At 33.9% G+C, this 6,323-nt stretch overlaps 1 long non-coding RNA gene across 1 annotated transcript; it reads left to right on the plus strand.

Moving 5' to 3' along the window:
* The first annotated feature begins 2,710 nt into the window (after window positions 1-2,710).
* On the plus strand, window positions 2,711-3,877 carry LOC123685805. The gene is made up of 2 exons (XR_006748357.1): window positions 2,711-3,118; window positions 3,587-3,877. It is a non-coding gene; the product is annotated as an uncharacterized LOC123685805 (long non-coding RNA).
* The last annotated feature ends 2,446 nt before the right edge of the window (window positions 3,878-6,323 follow it).

Consider the following 6,323-nt stretch of genomic DNA (forward strand, 5'->3'; position numbering starts at 1 on the left):
AAAGAAGTTGACCGATTGTTGGCTTTGGATGTCGTTCGCCCGGTTACAGAGTGTTCTCCATGGTTAAGTCCTCTTTGGTTGGTTAAAAAAACAGATGGTTCATTGGTTCACATAGACTTTGCTTCGATGGACGTAAGTTGAACTCTGTAACTCAACAGGATGCATATCCCATGCCACTAATCGATTCAACCATAAGTAAGCTCAGGGACGCGGTTGTGATGACATCTTTAGATTTAAAAAATGCCTTTTATCAGATTCCTTTGGATGAGGAATCACAATTGAAAACAACGTTTGCTATTTCTGGTAGAGGATTGTTTTGTTTTAAGGTTTTACCATTCGGTCTTAATAATGCTGCACAAGCAATGTCGAAGGTAATGGACCTGGTCATAGGACCTGCCTTAGAACCCTATGTTTTCTATTATCTAGACGACGTAATAGTTGTAACTCCCGATTTTGAAACTCATATAAGTGTGTTAGAGAAATTGTTTAATCGTTTGAAAGAGGCTAACCTCACAATCAATTTCGATAAATGTAAATTTTGTAGAAACTCTTTAAAATTTTTGGGATTTGTTGTTGATGCGGAAGGTCTGAGAACTGATCCAGAAAAGGTCAAAGCCATAGCGGAATATCCAATTCCCCAAAAAACTACTCAAATAAGACGTTTGATAGGATTGTTAGGATACTATCGTAGATTTTTAAAGGATAGTTCTACTGTGTGTGCACCTATTACAGACTTACTTAAAGGAAAAAAGAAAGGGCAACCTATAACTTGGACTGTTGAGGAAGACCAAGCTTTAGTTAAAATTAAACAACTTTTAACATCTGCTCCTATTTTAGCAAGCCCCGATTTCTCCAAGAGGTTCTTCATTGCCTGCGATGCCAGTCAAACAGGAGTTGGAGCAGTATTGTACCAAGAGGAGGATGGCTTAGAACATCCTGTTGCCTACTTTAGTAAGACCTTAAATAAATCTCAAAGGAAGTACTTCACGACGGAGAGAGAATATATTCATTCGTATATTGAGGGTACGGAATTTACAGTTATTACTGACAACTCTTCTTTGACTTGGCTGCAGTCGATGAGGAATCCCACTCCGAGAATTGCCAGATGGATTATGAAGCTTTTCTCTAATAAATTCACTATCATTCACCGTAAAGGATCCCTTAATGTTATTGCAGATGCCATGTCTAGGTTGGATTCAGGTAACATAGGACAGATCGCTAATATCGATTTGAATTCGTTTATTCCTGACGCTTGGTATAAGGATATGCTAATGAAAGTGAAGAACGATCCTCAAAATTTTCCAGACTTTAGGGTACAAAACAATGTGTTGTATAAACATATAACTTCAAAGAATAAACTTGTTAATGACTCTTCTGACTGGAAAATAGTTGTTCCTACTGCTAATAGGAAACAAATTTTGTCAATGTTTCATGATTTACCAACTAGTGCTTATCTTGGAGTATTTAAGACTCTCGCTCGTATATCTCAATTGTACTATTGACCTCATATGAAAAACTCTGTAGTAAAATTTGTTAGGAAATGTGTTATATGTGCTACGTGTGAAACAGATAACTTACCTCAAGCCGGTCTTATGGGAAATTATCGAAATATAAAACATCCTTTTCAACTGATCTCCGCGGATTTGTTGGGACCTTATCCCAGATCAAGACTTGGTAATCAGTACGTTTTAGTGGTGACTGATTGGTTCACTAAATTTGTACTTGTGCATCCCTTACCTCGAGCAACTTCTAAGGCCAATAACAGATTTATTGAGAACAGTGTGTTCCTTATTTTTGGTGTCCCGCAGATGATATTATAGTAGATAATGGACCTCAGTTTGTTTCTCGAGAATTTAAGGCTCTCATGAATAAGTACAATGTTCAGAAGGTATGGTATAATGCATCTTATTTCCCACAAAATAATCCCACTGAAAGGGTTAATAAAATTATTGTGACTGCAATAAGATCGTTCATTCACGATGACCACAAATCTTGGGATACTTATATCCATCAGATAGCCCAGGCTATACGTCTCGCTAAACACGAGGTAACAAATTATGCACCCTCTTTTCTATGTTTTTGCCGAAACGTACCCGTGGATGGTTCATTTTACGGTAAGATATCAGAAAATGCAAGTAATTCACCTATTATTACTGGGAAAGTGTTGGATCTCGATTTGAAAGTCAAGTTACCTAAGCTTTATGAGGAAGTCGAAAAAAGGTTAAAACACGCACACGAATCAAATAAGGGACGTTATGATTTGCGCAGGAGGGATATTCGGTTTAAAATGGGACAAAGGGTGTGGAAACGTAATTTTGTGTTGTCTAATGCAAGCAACAATTATTCCGCTAAATTTGCCTCAAGATTCATACCCTCAATAGTAAATAAAATAATTTCTCCTGTAGTATATAATTTGATAGATCTGGACGGTAAAAATCTAGGAAATTTCCACGTAAGCCACATAAAACCAGATATTACTCAACTTGACGATGAGGATCTTTTAATTGAATCTGATCAAAAATAATGATACATCCCTATTATAAATTATCATTAGATAACTTCATTGTGAACTCTGAACCAAAATAGTAGGAACCATGTATAGGGTATTTAGCTCATATATGTTTTAGGTTGAGAATAGATACATAATAATGAAAGTTCAGTATTATGTTCGATAAGTTTTTAGGTGGAGCTATTATAAATATTTGTTTTGTGTTATTTTCGGCCAAGAGACAATATTTTTCGAATTTATTATACATGGGGACCCTATAGAATTTGTCTGACGATATTTGTATCTGTGCAAATAAATAAATTAATTTGAGTGCAGGTATGGGTTGCGTTGGAGTTCATTGTGAAATTCGTCAGGTACCTTTGTGTATCATTTTTACTTTTTCTATTACATAATATATTCAGAGTTTACACACGTACATAATGGGAATCAGTTGTTCATGAATGAAGTATTTCCGCAGTTGAGTTTAACGCCTACATGTGTCTGAGACTTCTTCAGATAATTTGACGATCGTTTTTATTCATTCTGATTTAGAGGTTCGTTATAAAGAATTGATTTTTGCCTGAGATTAATAAATTAATGGTTTTGTGTTTAACCCTTAATATACAAGGGGTAAGTTAACGAGTATATTTGCTTTCTCGCTATTTGTTACATATACAATCTTATTTTAAAGTTCCTTTGTTGCATGGTTTCCTTCATTTTGTTAGTTTTTTTGTCGTACTTAAATTTCCAAATTTACCTACTGCTTATGCTTAACAAAGAATTTAGGTTGAGCCTGCTTCTCGTGAATTATGAATTTAAATTGGTTGTTATTTCGTTTCAAGTCAAATCAGTGATATAGTTTTTTATTACGTAGTAATGTTTATCTGCATCCATATTTTTTTTTCTCTCATTTCAAGTTTTTTTTATGATTTCGGATTGGCTGCTCAAAAACAAATTTGTTATTTTTTTTTGATTCATTACAAATTAATCGTTGAAACAGCCTCTTAATATTTTTCAAAATTGTAACTTGGGATTCATGATCACGGAGCAGTATCAAATTTGAGAGATTATGCAAATCTGACTTAGATGAAATTGCAGTTTTTGGTTTGGAGAGAAAACTCAATTTTTGGTTTGATGAGAAAACTCAATTTTTGGTTTGGAGAGAAGACTCAATTTTTGGTTTGGAGAGAAATCTCAATTTATGGTTTGGAGAAATATCCCAATTTTTGGTTTGAAGAGAAGTTCCATTTTCTTGGTTTGGAAAGAAGTTCCATTCAAGTTGGGTTTGAAGAAGGAAATTCCAGTTTTTCTTTGAAGAGAGAAATAGCAGTACCTACGTCGAGACCTACGTATAGTTGAATAAGGCGGATACGAAATCTACGCTGTGGATTCGTCTTTCGATTCCGACCCTACTTCCACGTCACCTGGAATAGTACTAAAGATAGTGATCCCGATTAAGTTGAAATACTGAAGATAAGTTCAGAAAATTTTTCTTCGTAAATTTGGACGCTGTTTGTAAATTTGAAATTTCATTTTGATTTGAAATATATGGTTTGTTGGAATCTTGTTGATATTTATTGAGACCAATTCATAGTTTTCTGGGATCATATTTGTATGGGTGGAATGTTAGAATCACGACCACTCTCCGACTAGAAAGCCGCGTAAAATTTAAATTGTACCTGGTAAGGTTACAAGTTGGAATGGAGGAGGAAATGGATAAGGAAACAGTTGAAAATATGACCAGGAAACAAAATGCACATATAATAAAAGAAAACCACCAACTCGATATAAAGGTAATAAGCAAAATGAAAACAAGATATATGGCAATTGCAGAATGTGATCCTACCAGCTTTGGCAGTATTATGGAAAATGGAAAACTGTGTATAGGATGGTCCATGTGTAGCGTGTATGAAAACGTCCCGGTGTTTAGATGCTATAAGTGTGGGAACTTTGATCACAAAGCAAATGAATGTACAGCAGAAGATCGATGTTCACATTGTACAACTGTCAGTCATAATACTGGGGACTGTCATAGCGATCAATACAAATTTTTTAACTGTGTGTCCATGAATGAAAAATTTAAATCAAATTTGAAAGTTGATCACAATATATTCGATATTAACTGTCCAGTTTATAGAAAAAAAGTAGAATCTAAGAAGAAATATATTAAGATGTCACCTGGTAACGATAAGTAGCAATTAAACCGGTTTAAACCTACCAGTTTCAAGATTATGCATCAAAATATAAACTCCTTAAAGAACAAAGTTGATATTCTTGAAATTTTTCTAAATAATGAAAATATAAATGTATTTTGTTCGACGGAACATCATCTTTCCATTGAAGATTGTGACCTTGTCTCTTTGAGTGGCTTCAAACTTATTAGCTCATTTTCAAGAAATATAAAAAATTGTGAGGTAGCGCCATTTTTTGTGAGGATTCATTATTGAGTTGTATTAAAGAATTAGTGAAAATTAAAGAATTATCAGTAGAAAATGTAATAGAAAGAAGTGGGATTGAAATATTAACCAATGAGAAAAAATGTATATTATATCTATATATAGGCCCCCAAAAGGGGAATTTGCTGTATTCTTTAAGATATTGGAGACCATTCGATATACATTATGCCTAGATAACAAAATTCAACTCATACTCTGCAGAGATTTTAATATTAACAACTTAATAAACACTGAAACAAGAGTAGCCAAAGATTCTGAAACAGGTATTGATTATATGTGTGTCAATCATATTACTGCACACAGTACATATTGTCAGGTAGTTTTCAATGGTCTATCTGATCATTCATGTGAAATATTGAATTTTAAAGATGATATCGTAAATAAATCTGCTTCTGACAAAAACAAATACTACAGATCATTCACGGAGGAAAATTATGACAGATTGAGAACGTATTTGAATAAAGAAACGTGGGATGAGATAATAAATTGTCAAGATGTTAACGACGCGTTTAATCAGTTCTTAGAAAATATAAAATATTATATCGATCTTTCATTTCCATTGAAGAAACGTTCGTTGACAGATAACATTATTAGAAGACCTTGGATAACTCCTGGCATCCGCATATCTTCCATACACTTGAAAGAAATATACCGTGAAGTAATAAATAGCAACTTTGATGAGAAATTTTTGACATATTACAAAAAATACAAAAAGATATATACAAAAGTAATAATAGAAGCAAAAAAAATTCACAATATCCGAATATTTCAGCAAACTGAAAACAAATCTAGAGCGGCTTGGAAGGTTTTATAAATGGCAATATAGCACAAAAAAGGGCATTAAATCGTAAACCTAGAAAAATCCGAACTAACGATGGTATAATTAGTGAAAATAAAAAAATCGTTAACTATTTTAACGATTTCTTCATAAACATTCCGGTGAAATTGAATAAACAAATTCCACAGCGTGCGGTTGTATGTGACTTGCCCTCTAGGGTATCAGAAACAATGTTTCTTACACCTGTGGATGCCATAACGGTTACTAATGTTTTGAAAAGCCTTAAAAATTCAAATAGCGTTGGAATTGATGAAATAAACTCTAAAGTATTGAAAAGGTGCGCTAGTCTGTTATCGGAACCGTTGGCTCACCTAGTAAACTCGATGATGGTGCAGGGAGTCTATCCAGAGGTATTCAAATTAGCGAAAATTGTACCTATATAAAAGGAGACCATGAAAGAGTGGAAAATTATAGGCCCATTGCGCTTCTATCTGTGGTATCGAAGGTTGTCGAGGGAATTCTCTTTGATAAGATAATCATATTCCTAAATAAACATGAACTGTTGCATGATGCACAGCACGGATTCCTTAAAAAAAAGTCG

Source organism: Harmonia axyridis, chromosome X (genome assembly GCF_914767665.1).
Source record: "Harmonia axyridis chromosome X, icHarAxyr1.1, whole genome shotgun sequence".
NCBI lineage: Eukaryota > Metazoa > Arthropoda > Insecta > Coleoptera > Coccinellidae > Harmonia > Harmonia axyridis.